This window comes from Hibiscus syriacus, unplaced genomic scaffold (assembly GCF_006381635.1).
Source record: "Hibiscus syriacus cultivar Baekdansim isolate YM2019G1 unplaced genomic scaffold, ASM638163v2 tig00005974_pilon, whole genome shotgun sequence".
NCBI classification, from domain to species: domain Eukaryota; kingdom Viridiplantae; phylum Streptophyta; class Magnoliopsida; order Malvales; family Malvaceae; genus Hibiscus; species Hibiscus syriacus.
In genome coordinates, this window is record NW_024062076.1 from 873,320 (window position 1) to 892,085 (window position 18,766).

General features: G+C 35.0%; 1 pseudogene; it reads right to left on the bottom strand.

Annotated features, from left to right (window-relative positions):
* Window positions 1–12,809, bottom strand: part of LOC120200403 — a 30,548-nt pseudogene extending 17,739 nt beyond the window's left edge.
* Between the last annotated feature and the right edge of the window lie 5,957 nt (window positions 12,810–18,766).

The following is an 18,766-nucleotide window of genomic DNA, read 5'->3' on the forward strand; positions in this document are numbered from 1 at the left end:
AAATTTTTCCGGGATTTTATCATTGTTCACGCGCCCCCACACGCCGCCACTGCGCGTGGGGAAGGGAAAAGTGACCGGTTTGACCGGTTTTATAACTGTTTTGACCGGTTTGACCGGTCACAACCCGACCCGACCCGTTGACCCGACCCGACCCGTTTACCCGACCCGTTGACCCGACCCGACCCGTTGACCCGACCTGTTGACCGTTGACCGGAGTTGACCACTGTTGACCAAAACTTTGACTGGCTTTGATCGGGCATTAAACGACCTTTGACTTCGACCGAGTATACCTATCCTGACATTTTTCGACGTTCCAAATCCGATTCCGCTGTCCGTTTTTCGAAATTCGAACCTGAAGGCCTCAAAATTGTCAGTCAAACCCGTTGACTTTGATTTTGACAGAAAATTCCAAATTTCCGAAAAGTCATATTTTATGCTATCGACGTCCTGAATCCGAATCCGAAGTCCGTTTCGCCAAATTCGAACTCGGTAAGCCGTCTTTCACTGATTTATCACCCGATTCGATCAGTTTATCGTAATTAAGCTCCGTTTCTGATATAATTTATGTTGATATGTATCTGAGGAATTATTGGAAGTTGAATTGAAGATCAAAGGCGTTCGAATGGAATTTTTATGGTCGATTAGTATTGCACGGAAATCGAGGTAATACTTTACTACCTCTTTATGCTTTATGGAACATGTTGGTATTGATAAATGCATGAATGGAAATGTTTGGTCTCATATGTGTAATTAATGAAGATCTACACTAGGTACGAATACGGTAGAAAGTAGATAACTGAATATGGCTCAGATGACTATTATAAGAAATTGGAGGACGGTTTGAATTAAATTACAAGTTCTGGAATTAAGTAATAAAAGAATTAACCATGGATTGTAGATTATAATTTATCTCATTAAAGGTACTTAGATGATAAATTAAGAGAATATTTTGATTAGGGAAAATTACGAAATTACCCTTATGTTGGAAAATGATAAGAATTGTCTCTGGAAGTGGATTAATAAATCTGAAAAGAATTATTGATCTGCTAAAACTATTGATGTGCATAAGAAATGTTAGTTTTACTTGGAAATTATGGAGAACCGGTTTTTAACCCCAAGAAGGTTTATGCAAGATACTAGAAGTGTGTTAAGGGAATTATTTCAAGATCAGAGATTGTTCAAGAAAGCAATTAATCATAGGATCTCTAAATTATATTATTTTCGTTAAGAGCTAATATCGAACTTATCTGGCTAAGAAATTACGGAAATGCCTTAAGAGGTAGAATAGTCTGAGATGACTCTGAATGAGAAAATACTTAGAGGATTCGTACTTAACTCGATTAAGTACGGATTTAATTGTTAAGATCCCGACTTAGTGCAGGAAAATTTATGATATTCCGTTTGTAAAGTCTGAGAAGACACTTGACCTGAAAATATTCGAATAATGAGTAAATACTGGAGAGTAATTTATCGGGGGTATTCTGCTATCAGAATTGTTCGAAAGGACTGAAGTAAATGATAAGATTGAATTAAATAATAAGATCGGATGGAAGGAAAAGATTGAAATACCGTAGATCTGTAAAATGACCAAAATACCCCTGTAATGGAAATGACCCAAGAATATCACCAAGCTCAGGAATGATTGAATATCCTCGAGTTCTGAAATGAATGGAATAAAACTGAACATCAAAATTACCAAAATACCCTTATGGCCTAAATTAAGTAAATGTCTTGGATTAATTAAGGAATCCAAGTAAGCATAGGTATTGGACTACCTTTAAAGGTAATGGAAAATAATTTAAGTGAGTAGATCAACCCTAAAGCTATGTCAATACCTGAATGGCATAGATATTACTGGAACATATGTTCGTCTTCTCAAGTTTGGCTCGATGACGAATCTTGGAAGTATTCAGTTCAGCTCAGATCTAGATCGTATTCAGTACTAAGAATTGGACGTTTGTTCAACAATCAACCACGAAGACCAAATTGAATGGGATGGAAGTACATGTATCTGAAATTCAGGAACGTTTGAATTACTCTGGAAAATTCTGAAGTAACTGGAATGGAGATGACTGCTAAATGAAATAGGTAACCTCAATGACTGAGGATTTAGTAAGTGATTTGGATAAGTCTGGAAACTCTGATGAGTTTACGTAGTGTACAATTACAATGGGTTATGAACAAATTAATCAAGTACGTCAACATTTCATGATATTGTGGAAGCGTGGAAATGAAATAAAGTCATTGGAAGATTTATTCAGCGATAATTCCGAAAATGGTCTACGGACAAGAATTTGTGGTATTAAAGAGTAAATACCCTAGAAGGAAAATGAATTGACCAGTCGACATAGATTGTTAAGGTTCTGAATCTTCGTTCTCAAGTTGTTCGATTATCCGATCAATCGACATGGATGTAAAGGATTCTGAATACCCTTCTGATTACGTACAGCTTCTGAAAACTGTCCGAATAAGATAATATCCTGATAATTCACATTCTGAATAACTGATGATTCTGTCAGTTAATGAACTCTTTCAAATAGTGATTCTAAATTCTGATATCCTATCGGTATACTGAATATTCATGTTTCTCTACCTGTTAAGATTATCCAATACCTCTGAATAATATCTGTAAATTCTGGTGTGTTCCCTACTCACATGAATATTTTACCTGATTTTCGATTTGATTTCTGATTTGATACTTGACTTGGATTCTGATCTGTTACTTGACCTGATTTCTGATATGATACTTGACCTGATTTATGTTTTGGATTTTGATATATCCGTTTACGGATGGACATATCTTACTTGGGGGGTAATGTTGGAGGAAGTATACCTGGAGGCTCCTCGGCTGTGTGCTCAGGGCCTTATTTACCGGTTCCTCGGCTGTGTGCTCAGGGCCAACTGGACTTGATGGTGGGTGTATGGTTCTGGGGAACCTTCACAACTTGGACTTGTTGGATGGGGGTATATATATATATGTTTTTAAAAAAAAGATCTGAAAAGTTACATGATTTTTGGGAACACACTAGAAAACCTATTCTGATCTCCTGAACTCAGTCATCCGAAATATTTCTCTGAAACGAAAGCTCATTGTCCGTTACCACCTGAAATATCAGTAGGATCTCTGCTCAACATAAAAATGTGTAAATATCTGAACCAATAAGGAAAATATGTTTATCTGTATCTGCACGTTTTTCAGCATCATCTGGTAGTTCTGTATTACTGAGCTTTCCAAAGCTCACTCTATTACTCCCCTTTTCAGGTTAAAAGAATTGTACCAGTGCATCTATCGACTTCAGTAAGGGAGTTCTTCCGGTGTTGTAGCAGAGTATGGTACATGTGATTAGGGGGCATGTAATTGTATTTTGATTTATATACGAGTCTGGAAATATGTTTTATTTTTAAATAGTGACAAATGATTTTATAAGTTTACATGTTCTGATAAAAAGTTTTAAAATTTCCGCTATTTTTACGGTGGGTCGCTCCGGTGGCCCTAATGTGACTTCCTGGATCGGATCGGGCTACCTGCATCGGTCTGGGGGGTTACAACGCGAATTAACAAAATTGAAATCCAGTCATGTTGGATATAATTTCGTTAACTCGCGACATAAGACATCATTGCCTTTGATAAAAAAAAGGAGAAAAAACAAATACACAATTCTTGTATGCAGTAATAATAACATGACATATATAAAGATGTGTGAAGTGACAATCATATCAAATAAATAAAACTAAGTATAGATAATAAATCAAATAAAATAACTAAATAATAATAAATAAGTAGACGCATAAAATAAGTAAAAATGAACATTCTATATTTAATAAAATAGTTAGGCGAAAATAATATATCTAATTAAATATATATATAATATAAAAATAATACTTAATAAAGAATTATTTAAAACGAATAAAATATATATTTAATTAACTTAATAAATAATGTGAAAATTATTTTTTATTCGAATAACCCTCGGAAGGCACCCATGTTTTTGGAGGTCTTCCATAGGTTAGTCAAATAATAAATAAAGGGTCTCATAAATTTTGTAATATTAACAATAATCCCCTTTTTATTAAATATAAGTACATAATATAATATTGAAAATATCCCCAGTAGAGTATGTGTCATAACTATTTTTTATAAATAATTAAATTTAAAAATAATTATGACTTTATTTATGGAAAATTTAGATTCCGATTTAATTTGAAATTTGGAGTTGCTATCGACCTTTGGGTTAGGTAGGTCGAATACCCAAAAACGTCTTTTAAAACAATTTTAAGAAATATCGTTTTTAAGAAAAAATGGTATGCGTTTACCAATGATTCATTTTTACGATTTCGAGAGTCAATTATGCGTGGGGAATGATAAGCACCTCCCATAATGCCCAAAATTAGTACCTCTCGATAATACGTCGTCTAAAAAATAGTGGAATTTTACAAATTTGAATTCAACATTTAGATTATGAACATTTTATTTCTATGAATTTTGAAGAATGGGTGAATTTATTTTTTAAATATTTGACTCAATAAAAAAATACTTAACTCACTTGGTTTTATTTAAAAATGATGTTCCCTTACCATGTGAATTAACGAAAATTGAAATCTAGTCATGTTGGACATAATTTCGTTAACTCACGACGCAGACAACATTATCTTTGATCATTTTTAGAAATCAAGAAAAAATGTGTGATTTATGAATGTAACAGTAATAGGAGGCATATAAAAGAAAAATGAAATATTAATAGAATATAATAAACTAAATAGGGATAAATGAATAAAATAACTAAACTGAGGTAAAAGAATAAATATATGAAATAAATAAAAAAGGCACCCCAATTTTTTGGGACCAAACATGTAAGAAACATTAGCTTAATAAATATTTTAGGTGTCAAATAATATCCAATTAGCTTAATAAGAAACGAATAATAATGTTAAAATATTTTATTCGAATAACCCTCGGAAAGACACCCCAATTTTTTGGGATATTCCCAAGGTTAGTCAAATAGTTAAGCAAATATTATAAACTTTTAAAACTAATAATAAAAATATTTAATACAATTGAAGATATCCTTTTTGATATTAATAAAAAAATATGTACACAAACTTTCAAAAAATATAAATAAATATTAGTCAAAATACAAATAAATATATACATGGCACACAAAGGGATGACAAAGAAATATATATATATAATATGCCAGAATGAATAACAATATAATAAAATATATGGGTAAAATAATAGATAAATACATATATCAAAAGTATATGGATTAAAGTTAGATAAATGAAAAAGGGCTAAACATATACTTTCACCATTTAATTAAGGACCAAATCGTAAAGAACTAAAATAATATAAGTAAACTATATAAATATCCCATAAAAAACTAAGATAGTGACCAAAATGTAATGTGCACAAAATTTAAAGTTCAAATTAAAATAATTAAAAGGTCTCGACTAGAGGGCTACAATAAAACACACGTAAAATCAGAAATACCAAACATGTAAATAATTCATAACATACAATATTAATTAAATTAGTGACTAAAATATAAGTATGGAAACATTAAATTCTTAAAATCACAAATAACTCATTGCATTTGAGGACCACAATCGAAGGATACAAAAGGTCAAATGGACAAAAGCGCAATTCACCCCTAAAGTTATAAAAACACGGGGTGGAGAGGGGATTAAACGGTGCCGTTTTGACCCATTTAAATACCCTATTATAACATAACAAACCCTAATTTTCCTTCAATTTTTTCATTCGACTGCTTTTCCTTTCCCCTCTATTCTCTCTTTTACTTTCACTCAACCGAGGGAAGAGAAGCTTTCCCTGCCCGCCTCCACCCACAGCCACAATGAGAGACCAATATCTTCTTTACGAGCTCCTAGACCTCTTCTTCCCACCCCACACCAAACCGAAAAACAAAAACACAACCCAGCCCTAAAACTCATTTCAACCCAAAAATAAACTATCTTTGAAGATTTCTTCAACTCCAGCGAAGCAAGGAAATCCGAATCCATGGTTAAGTTCTCTCCTTTCTTCTTTCTCGTTTTCTCTTTATTTTTGTTCGAATTCTTATAACTGATTTTTTTCTTTTCGATTTTTTTTTTCATATCGATCTTCTCCCCTTTTCGGTTCGCTCTCTTGTTCTAATCACTCTCTTTTCGTTTGATTCTTCTTCATTTTATACTGTTGCATGTGTACTTGATGGCTTGATTTTGTGCTACTGAGAGAATATGGTATGAGAACCATATTTTGTGATTAACAACTTTGGATTTGACTGGTTTTGTTCAATTGAGTAAAAAACATATAATACATATTTTTTTTACTAATTTAAGTCTATTCTTTTGATTGACAAGGTGATGGTCGGTGGTGTCAAGTAGTGCGTTAGTGGGTGATAGTGGTGGTGGCGAAAAGTGGAAACCCTAGGGTTTCAAACCCTAAAATATTTAGGCTAGAGTTAACTTTTTGTAATTTGGGCCTGACGGGGTTTAGGCCTACTAATTGGGTGTTGTTGTAATTGTAATTGGGCTTTGTTTTGGGCTTGTAAAAATAAAAATAAAATTTTATAATAATAATAATAATAATAAAACAATGGATGAAAAATGGTGTCAACAGCTACCCCTCTTTGCTCATTGGTGTGAAGACACGAATAGGGAAAAGATAACTAGACAACATTTTTCGTTTGATTAGATCTTTTGTTTTAAAAAATTGACTGAAAACAATCTTTATTTCAAAAGAGAATGTTCAAGGTTTTGTTTCAAGGGAAACAATTTTAAAAGGATTGAAAATTGCAATACAAAAGTTATGTTCTCAAGAGTAAGAAATTTTACGCAAGGCAGAATTTGTTTTAAGAGAAACTATGTTAATGCTTAGGGTTCCAAAATAAACTGTCTCGAGTGAGACAAAATTAGTTTCAAAAGAAATTATCGCATGTAAGATGAAATTTTTTGCTTTTGAGATAAATCTGCCTCAAGAGAGGCAAATTTTGTTTTGTGTTTCAAGGGAAACTATGACAAGAACCATGCAATTTTGCTTCAAGAGAAATAATATCAAATGATACAAGTGATATGTTCCTTAGTGTTGAGGAAGTTTAATCAGTGGTCTCCATTGTTCTTACTTAATGAGGATGTCTAGTCATATTTGTGCGAGTACGCGTCTAAAGAAAACAATGTTCCTTCTTGTTGAGGAAATCAAATTGCCTAGAGATAATTTGGTGTCGAAAACGACACTACTTATCCACGATGAAGAGAATCTAGTCACATTTGGGGTGATTTACTAAATATCAAATCTGGTGCTGACATTGCTCCTTCATGTTGAGGAGGTCCAGTCAGTGAACGACATTGTTACTACTTGATAATGACGTCTGATCACATCTGAAGACAACATTATTTCTTCTTGGTAAGGAACTTTAATTGCCTGGAGATAATTTGATGTTGGAAAAGAAACTGCTCATATGCGATGAAGAGAATTTGATCGCTTATGATGACATTGTTCCTTCATATTGAGGAGGTCTAGTCAGTGTACGACATTTTCCTACTTGATGAGGAGATCTAACCATATTTGAAGAAAACAATGTCCCTTCTTTTTTTAGGAAATCTTATTTCCTAGAGATAATTTGATGTTGAAAATGGCACTGCTCATCCACGATGAAGAATTTAGCCGTTTATGATGACATTACTCTTTTATGTTGAGGTATAGTCATCACCAATCCTTCTTTCTTCAAAGGCTTGTAAAAAAGGTGTACATGCATGAATACACTATCTTAAGGTTTTTCATGAATGACAATATGAAATTCATTTTTTGTAAGATGTAATTTCAAGATAAATTTTAAAGGTATCATAATGAGAGAGAAATTAAAGCTTCTTATTTATGTAATGATGAATGCTTGATACAAAGATGTAAATTTATGTAACATGTATGTCTACTATGGTGGCCTCGGTCCCTATACTATTGAACCTCGATGACCAAACCCCTGTACTATTTTACGCTTAGTTGCGGTGACCAATTTTACTTGTTGCTGCCTTTATTTTGTCTTTTTTGACTTGATCGGAGAACCATGTCTTTTGCGAAAGTCGAATCTTCTTGAAATGAGTCGATTCAATGAGATCACACATGGGGTACCCTTTGAAATTCTTGACTTGCGTCAACTTGTTCTTCTTGCCACAACAAATTTTGCCCAAAAAATTTTGGTTTTTCTTTCCCCAGTTCTGATAATGAGCTTCTATGTAAGAGAAACATTTATCAATTGCCAAGATCTATTTTAGAGAGGTTGTCTTGATTGAAGATGTTTTTCTTCCTCTTTTTGTTTTTTAAAATGTGAAAAAGTTTGATGAAGAAGTTTTGAAAATGCTTTACGAAATAATTTTAAATAATGAAATAGTTTTGAAAAATGTTTGATGAAAGAATTTTGAAAAATGTTTGACGAAGTTTTGAAAAATGCTTGACTAAGTTTTGAAAAATGGTGCCTCTTATTTTAGGTTCAGAATTGAGACAAATTACAAAACAAGAGTATATTAGATATCAAAAGAATTAACTACTCTTTTAATCTTTCAAACTTATGTCTCTTTGACAAGTTTTAAGAGTTAAAGGGTTGATTTTAGGTTAGCTTCCTAAATTTTATGGTTTCTGTCATTGAGCTACCTTCTTTGTCTCTATCCATATGAACATTGTGACACACTTTGTTTCTTTGTATCTTGGCATTTTAGTTGAATGTGGACATAATGATGCAACAAGCATACCCATTTGCTAGACCTTTTAGAACACTTTTATTTCAGTTCTCTGGAATCTTCCATTTATTCAAGCTTCGTAGACTCCCTTAATAAACTCAGTGCAGAAATATTGGTCTAAAAACAAAATTTTTGAGTTCTTGTGTGAAGTTGATTATAACATGTGCTCCTCAACTCCCTTAGTCTATTTTCACTAGAACTCCTTATTTTAATTAAACCTTTAATTTTTCTTTTTGCTTTAATTTATTAAATTTAATTTTATTTACCTTGATTCGGCGAGCTGAAAGATTAATATTGTCACAAAGACTTTGTCTTGACAACTATAGTGGAGCATACACCAAATTGTCAGGTTTCCAATCGATGTCACATTTTGAACGCAATCTATTCATAAAGTTAGGGCTTTTAATCAATTGCTTTAGCGGAATAGCTCAGATAGTTGAAGGATCCATCTCATCACAAAGTCTTTGACTTGACAACCATATTGGAGCAAACACCAAATTGCCAAATATCTGATCAATGTCATGGTTTGAATTGTAACCTATTAATAATTCCAGGGCTTTTAAGTTACATCTATAACCAATTGCTTTAGCGAAATAGATCAACTTTATTACATATATATAATATTATATATATGTTATTGGGCATACGTATTTAATTTCTTAAGCTCATCGAGAAGAACCTATTATAGTCTGGGTTTCGTTTAAGGTCAGAAAATCTCATATTTAGAGTTCAATTCCCAAGTAACTGGCCTACACTAGATTCATCCACTCCACAATTCCATTTGTGAAGATTAGAATCATCATTTAATGCCCTCAATAAAAGCGAAAGCTAATCAGCTTTGCAACCTCATATGCAAGATGCACCATTTTATCCACTTTTAACATACTTGAATGTCAAGTCCTTTGATCATCTCTTCATGAAAGGAGAAGACTATCTCGGCCCCTGCAAGAGAAGGGTAAGATGTTCGAGAGTATTTTCCGTGAATTGTGACTACTAAATATGATCATAAAATATTTGCATGTATACACAATCAAACAAGTAATACAATGATGAGTGAGTATCGTATCCACAGGGATTTGAGGAAATTTATAAGTTCGGTCAAAGAAATTAACTACTTTACCTAAGTATAGTTAGTGATGGTATGTACAAATGAGAATGTTGTGGCAAAATGAATTGGATGTTAGTAAGAATGGAATAATAGTGTGATGTGAAAGCAAATGGAGATGTCGTGGCAAAATGGATGGAAATGTCATGACAAATTAAATTGTGTTTAGTGTAATCAAATGAAAATGTAAAGGTAAAACAAAATGTAAATGTTGGACTTGAATAAAATGACTTGACAATCCTCACACAACAAGCTACTATGGGAATAAATGATAAGAGTCACTTAGGAAACTTAAGCCTATTTTCTCAGGATGGTCTTACTCTATGCCTTACATGCCCAACAGAGTTTACAAAAGGTTCCCTATGCTATCTCTAGTAAAGGGACTCGACATGTTGAGGATGCCATGGCAATACCTCTCGGCGTTAGCAGGTGCAGGGATCCTATTTGTTCAGATAACAGAATATGTCACAAAAATACCACTCAGCGTCAGCACTAGCATCTAACCTCTCGACCGAGAACTACTCCTTTTAGTCAATTGAAATCCTAGCCTTATGTCTAAGGTTGGATTAGGCCTAGTTACTTTATTGAACCCCTTGCTTATGTGGATCCTCCCTAGTTTCTCTTGAACACTAAAGATATGTTACTTAGTCATTCTCTCGAGCACTAAGCATTCTCCTAAGGAATGGCTACTCTCATAACTCCTACAACTTTAAGGCATTAAACATCATAAGTAAAACAATTATCAGTATAAAAAAACAACCATCCATTAAAATAAAAATAAAGTATCCAACAAAATAAGGCTAGTTCATGGTGGGGTTCAAATATTGCATGAAATAAAACATGAAAATCATTCGTTCCATACAACTGAACTAAGATAAATGAAAGTAAATAGCAAAGGGATGGAGGAAAAGCCTTCTACGTGCGCTGTAGGAGCTCCATTCGGCCACCATGAATCACCTTAGCTTGCTAGCTCCTCTCGGATGTCTAGCTCACCACTCCCTTTAGCTTGTTAATGAAGGAATGCCACGGTAAAAGCGAATGACGAAAAAAAGGAGGAACCTTTTTCTTCCAGTCGCCTCTTCACTCTTTTCTCAAAAATCAATTCTCATAATATGGTGGCTTCATCTCCTATTTATAGTGGGGAATAAACCTATGGTTTTTTTGTCAAAGTTACCATAGTACCCTAAAGTTCATTCATTTCACATGAGAGATGGTGCAGGGGTGGTAGTGGACCCCTCCTATTTGGCTGGCAGTAGAAATCACGTGTAGACAATGACAAGTGGCTCTTAATCAAAATATATTCTTTTATCTTTTCTGCCCAGAAATGTTGTATGAGTTGTCACGGCATTTGCATTCTTCTTATCATTTTCAATCAGTGTTCCTAAATCCTACACATCATCAAATAAAGCACATTCCTCATAACGCAACACCGATTTTAGAATAAAATACCATGTCAAAATATATTTCCACTATATATAACTATATGCTCCTAAATGCATCTATATGAGCTCTTATATAGTCAATAACTTAAGTGAAAATGCCCTAATATGTCTTTTTTACGGAGTTATCACACCCAAACGTAAGTTATTGCTTGTCCTCAAGCAATAGATAATATTAAGTAAAACAAAAATACCATGGCAAGTTCAGGGTCAAGATAATCACATGAGATAGAATTTCAGCCCTCAAAACAGTTAGCTTCAACATGCTAGACTAGTTTGAGAAATCAAGTATTGTTCCACAGGGCAAGATCCTTTGTGTGAGTGTGTGTGTACTTGTATCAAGTTCATGCTTAACAAATCTAGAAAATTTCTAAGCAAGCTCTCATGTTTTGCCACGACATTTACAAGTTTACTCCCACATTGTTTCTTCTTCTTCTTCTCTAATTGCTACGAGGGGATTCATCCCATCACACCTACCATCCCACACTCTAAGTGAAAGGGAGCATACCTTACACCCCAAGCTAGTCAGGTAGAGTCATCTCATGACTACTTTCTTTCACTCATATGTTGTGGCTTCCATTTATTTAAATACAGTGTCCAGGCAATGCCATGGCATAGCGGAGTATCCCACTACAGTTATGCCGAATCATTTATTTATAAATTTTCATTTTTTTTTCATTTTTTAAACATATGGGGTTTTCATCATTCAAGGACATTATCAAAGTTTTATGCCAAGGCATGCAAGAGTTCTCTTATAAAAAATTTCTAAGTTCCTTAAGCATGGAAAACATACAATCGTGTATCAAAAGTTACAAAGAAGCAAGTCCTAGAGTTGGTTATATCATCCTCAACAATCCTGTACATTCAATTCTAGCCATAAAGAGTTCATCATCATCGGGTATCATTAATTTATTCCAGAAAAATAATACGAACACTTACTAATGTTATGTCATATTCATTCTACTAATACTATCATGCAATGATTTGAGATACCCTACCTCCTCCAAACTTGAGAGAATCATTGTCCTCAATGCTAAATAAAAACTAAGTTAAAACTAGACTACATGCTATGCAATGCAAGATACATTGACTATATGTGGTGGTGTTAGGGCTGTCGTGCAATGTGGGCGCTTGCGAAATGGTGTAGGGCTGGAGTGTTCATAATCTATTGGTGGTGCAATAGGGGATCCTAAGGTCTTCTGGAATCAGGGTGAATTGAGGTTCATTGTATTCAGGAACCTTCTTTAAACAGCATCAACTCCTATGCAAAGAAATTACTGTGGCATTTCTGATTGTACCGCATCGTGTGTCTTCGTGGGATACGGTGGTACTATCAGGGTTAGTAGTTAGGGCTCAATCTCGTGTTTCTCGATTGTGGGCACACTGTGGATTTGGTCAACATCATATGGCTCATCCTTATTAGCTGGTTGGGGAGCATCTGCTGATGTCGTGGCATCCGAAGAGGCACGCAATAGTGTATCAGGAAAGATTGGGAGATCAAGAGCTACATGCGGAAGGAGCACCATGAAGGTCATTGCCACAACCTTGCCCCTTTGATTGACATAGGTAAAGAAGGTCGTCAGGTTACTGTTCAGATTCTCCACTTGACCCTAGGTCCGCTTGGCCATAAGTGTTGCAATTTACCATGGCATTTGTGCATATGGGTGGACATCATCAACAATGTCATTATTTGTGCCAACACCAATTGAGTATTCTTTCTAAGTGGGTGCAGCTACTGTAGGGACTTTACCATTGTCCACATGTTTGGTAGTCTGTTCTTTCCGAAACATTTTAAATTATTATGGCAATTTTGTCACGTTCGATCGGAGCACCAGTATAAACAAAAATACCCCACACATATAACAGTTCCACCTTTAAAATATTTTGCCTTAGCATTTCATACCTTTCACATATGAATTGTAGGACCTTTGCACTAATCATCTCTTCTTCAAAGTGCTCTCTGCATGAAGTTGAATGGTAGTGGAATGAAATCTTTTTTCGCTCCTCTTTGTTGTGGCAACTTGTAATCATTTGGGCAGAAAATTCTTTGAAAAGATAGGAGTTATCCTAATGATAGTAGCTTCCATCATGTATGATCTTGTTATTTCCCTGGCTAATCAAGTAAGGAAACAAAACAACACTAACGAGAAAATTGACAATATCAGCATACCACAAATTACCGCGGCAAATAATAATTTCACATTAGGGAATTTTTCCTTAATTTCCATTTCATTCCTTAATTCTTTTATAATTTCTAGCCTAAACAAATGGGTAGTTACTTGGGGTTTAGGATGAGTAAATTCAATAGAATCCAAAGGTTTAAATTCTATACCTGGTCTAGCTATGGGTAAACTAGACTGACTCATCTCCTTTGGAATATCCTCGATCTCCTCTTTGTCTTCTTCATCAAGCTTCAAGTGATTATTAGTGCATAAAAGTTTATTGTGACAAAATTCTACAGCTTTCCTTTAATCATCAACTCATACTGATGGGGGCGTTTCTTTTACTGTTGTAAAATTTTTATTATCTTTATTGGTTGTACTCTTCGAAACCTCATTCTTATTTTCCATCAAATATGAATTTTCTTGCATTTCTGAATCTTCATGCACAATCTCATGATAGGGCTCTCTGAGTATCTCCCCCCCAAACTTAGCATCTTTATAGATTTTTATGCCACTTCTTCAGGTGAATGTACCATAATGCTCCCTATCTTGAGCCTTAGTGACTTCAGTATCAATAGGTAGCCTTCCTTGTGAGCGAGAATATAATGTCATTGCAATTTGGCCAATTGGATCCTCCAAGGCCCTCAAAGATGAGATGTGGCTTTGAAGCAAAGCTCCTTGGGTTTTTATGGATGTAGCATGGTATTGCGTAATGGTCCTCGTGGTTGCTATAAAATCTTGGATTGTGTCCTCCAAAGAACTTGTGTTGGATGAAGATGATACTCCCTTGTTAGAATTATGCCATGAAATATTCATTTGAGAACCTTGGGAGTCATTTAAATTCTACGGCCTAACGGGTTGATTAGTATTGTTGGTTCCTTGATTTCCCCATGAGAAGTTTGGATGCTGATGCCATCTAGGATTGTAGGTGTTATAATAGGGGTTGTTATTACCTCGATTATAGTTCTCTACATAGTTGATGGACTCCTGATTTGTCGGACACTTGCACTCATGGTGATTGCCATGGCATAATATACATGTTGAGTTTGTTGCCTTCACTTCTTTCACCTCACTTGATCGTTGCAAATTCTTCAACATATTGGTGATGGAAAAAATTTGGGTGGACATAGAATCCATAGTATCCAACTCAAATGTCCCAGGCGCTTTTCGCCCGACTCTAAGCCTTGAAGATGAAAACTGATAATCATTGTTGGAAATCCTATCCAGGATGTCAAATGCCTCTGCAAGAGATTTTTCAAGCAATGTCCCATTTGCCGAGGCAACTAGCATTATCCTTGTGTGTGCATTGACTTCATTATAGAACATTACAACTTGAGTCCAGTCATGGAATCCATGATTGGTGCACTTACGAAACAAACTTTTGTATCAATCCCATCACTCATACAAGACTCTTCATCACATTGGCGAAAAGATACTATGACATTCCTAAAATGATTGGTCATATTTCTTGGATTATGCCATAGAATTTTTTTGCACAAGTGTACCCAAGACCTTATCAAACCAGAAGGTACTTCATTAAGCCATGTCCTGGTATGATCTTTCAAAGAATATGGAAATAACTTCAATTTCAGCACATCTTCATGCACACCTTGTTGTCTAAAGGAGTCACAGACCTCCAAAAATGCCAGAAAATATTGCCTTGCATCCTTGTGAGGACTACCACCAAACTGTCCAATCAAGTTCAACATGTCGAACATAACCGGTTTGAGCTTGAAATGGGCTGCTTGAATCTTGGGTGCCATAATTCTAGGATTTAGGTCATCCAGCATAGGGTTTAAGTGATCTCGAATAGTACGAGGCCTAATTGCTTTCCCAGCATTCGAAATTGCCTCGACATTCTGATTTTCCTCTTGACCAATTCCTTGATTTATGATTTGATACATGCTAGCTTGAGCATGTTGAGTACATAAAATAAAAACCTGAAACAGAAAAGGAAAATAACAACTACAACTATACAAAAAATGAAGAAGTAAAATAAAAATGCAATGACAAAACTAATTAACTTCCAGTTGCAAATCCCTGGCAACAGTGCCAAAAACTTGTATGCGAATTATGACTACTAAATATAGTGGAGAAATATGTGCAAGTATACACAATTGAACAAGTAATACAGTGATGATTGAGTATCATATCCACAGAGATTGGAGGAAATTTATAAGTTCAGTCGACGCAATTAACTACTTTACCTAAGTATAGTTAGTGATTGTATGTACAAATAAGAATGATGTGGCAAAATGAATTAGATGTTCACGCAAATGGAATGAGAGTGTGATGTGGAAGCAAATGAGATGTCATGGCAAAATGGATGTAAATGCCGTGACAAATTAAATTGTGTTTAGTGCAATCAAATTAAAATGTAAAGGAAAAACAAAATGTAAATGTTAGACTTGAATAAAATGACTTGACAATCCTCACACAGCAAGCTACTATGGGAATGAATGATAGGAGACACTTAGGAAAATTAAGCCTATTTTCTCAGGATGGTCTTACTTCTATGCCTTACTTGCCCGAAAGAGTTTACAAAAGGTACACTATGCTATCTCTAGTCAAGGGACTCGATAGGTTGAGGATGCCATGGCAATACCTCTCGACGTTAGCAGGTGAAGGGATCCTATTGGTTCAGATAACAGAATATGTTACAACAATACCACTCAGCGTTATCACTAGCATCTAACCTCTTGACCGAGCACTACTCCTTTTAGTCGATTGAAATCCTAGTCTTATGTCTAAGGTTGGATTAGGCCTAGTTACTATCTTGAACCCATTGCTTATGTGGATCCTCCCTAGTTTCTCTCAAACACTAAAGATATGCTACTTAGTCATTCTCTTGATCACTAAGCATTCTCCTAAGGAATGGTTACTCTCATAACTCGTACAACGTTAAGGCATTAAACATCATAAGCAAAACAAATAACAACATACAAAAACAACCATCCATTAAAATAAAACTTAAGTATCCATAAGGACTCCCACCAAATAAGGCTTATTCATGGTGGGGTTTAAATATTTCATGAAATAAAACATGAAAATCATTCGTTCCATACAACCCAACTAAGATAAATGAAAGTAAGTAGCAAAGGGATGGAGGAAAAGCCTTCAACGCGCGCTATCGGAGCTCCCCTCAGCCACCACCACCGTAGCTTGCTAGCTCCTCTCAGATGTCTAGCTCACCACTCTTTCTAGCTTGTTAATGGAGGAATTCCATGACAAAAGAGAATAACAGAAAAAAAAGGAACATTTTTCTTTCATCCGCCTCTTCACTCTTTTCTCAAAAATCAAGTCTCATAATCTGGTGGCTTCATCTCTTATTTATAGTGGGGAATAAACCTAGGGTTTTGTGTCAAAATTACCATAGTACCCTAAAGTTCATTCATTTCACGTGAGAGATGGTGCATAGATGGTAGTAAGCCCCTCCTATGTGGCTGGCAGCAGAAAACACGTGTAGACAATGACAACTGCCTCTTAATAAAAATATATTCTTTTATTTTTTTCTGCCCAAAAATGACGCCTGAGGTTTTGCGACATTTGCATTTTGCTCAGCATTTCCAATCAGTGTTCCAAAATCATGCACATCATCAAACAAAGCACCTTCCCTATAACACAACACCGATTTCAAAATAAAATGCCACATCAAAATATATTTCCACCACATGCAACTATATGCTCCTAAATGCATCTATATGATCCTATATTAGCTCTTAGACAGTCAATAACTTATGTGAAAAGGCCTTAAATATGGCCTTTTTACGGAGTTATCATGTATATATTGGAGAAGGATCAAGGGTTATTATTTTACAAGGGTTTAATCTTACCACTTGCCAATAGGCCATAACTTTGATTCTTAAGAGAGCATCTAATTCAATTGATATTTAAAGAATTTCAAGATTAAAATTTTCTCATTGTTTATAACCTCAAAAGGTAGTATTTTATTTAACATGTTCAAAAAAAAGTCTGATGACATACAAACTTGAAAATAAAGGAAAAGGAAAGTAAAACAAGTTCAAACAAGATGAAATATCTCTTTCATGCAAGTGCAAAAAGCTTCATGGTACATGCAGATGAATTTTTCCTTGGTCGAAATGCCCCATTAATTATCAAATGTCAATACTTATGAATCAATTAAATTTTGGACCTTGCGTTTTCGTGTTCCGCAGTTCTCAGTTTTGTGCCCCGAGCTTCCTATTTGGTAGTTATGCACCGCATTGACATCGTAACCTTAGGGATACGAGGGTTATTTTGGCTTGGACTAAACCAAAATCACGAGATTCTTTTCAATGAGTGTTAGAAGCAATTCTTCATATGTCATTGGAATCGAGTCAATATGTTTCCTCCATCGGATCATTCTATGTTCGGATAAATAAGATACCACCACATTGATTTTAGCTTCATTCTCAGAGTCAGTATCTTTAGTGCTTCCTAGCTTGTTGTTCATGATAACTCTTTCAATCATATCTCCACACATGACGATATCAGAAAATTTCTTTGTGGCAACCCCTAGCATATGGTTGATATATGGAGATTTTAGCGTGTTGATGAACATGGTGATGAATTCCCTTTTGGTCATTAGTGGATGCACTTAGGAAACAACATCCCTCCATCGCTGTGCATATTGTCAGAAGATCTCGTTATGCCTCTTCTCTATGTTTTGCAGCGTTGTCCGGTCAGGGGCCATTTTAGTCATGTGTTTGTATGACTCAAAAAAAGAATGAGCTAGATCCTTCTAGGAGCATATTTGAGTGCGGCTCAGCTGATTATACCACTTAGAAGTGGGTCTGACCATGCTATGTTAAAGGCAATGGATCAATATTTGATCATTACTGGTGTATCCAGTCATCCTTCGAATAAACATCGTGAGATGAGCAGTAGGGAAATTGGTACCATTGTACTTTTCAAATTCAGGAATTTTGAATTTAGGCAGGAGCACTAGGTAGGGGACCAAAGCTAACTCTCATGCATCTCCTTCATCTTGGGAGCTCTTTCACCTCATTCCTTTAAGATATTCTTTGAACAAACTCTTTAAATTCTTAAGGATCTCATTCTCACAATTCTTCATTTTATCATAATTAGAAATACTATAATCAGTGGGGCTACACCGAGCATTGGTATTGGCTTCTTGAGACTTAGGGGTAGATAAACTTGTTTGGTGGCTTCGAAGCCTCCCAGGTGAAATGATTAGCTGTGGAGAAACATGTTCCATCACACACTCAATGGTTTCATCATTTGTGGAAATATTTTCCTTACCTTTTGCCTTGTTAAGCCTAGCTAATTTCTCAATAATCTAGTCGACCATGTTGGCCTGGTTTTGCAAA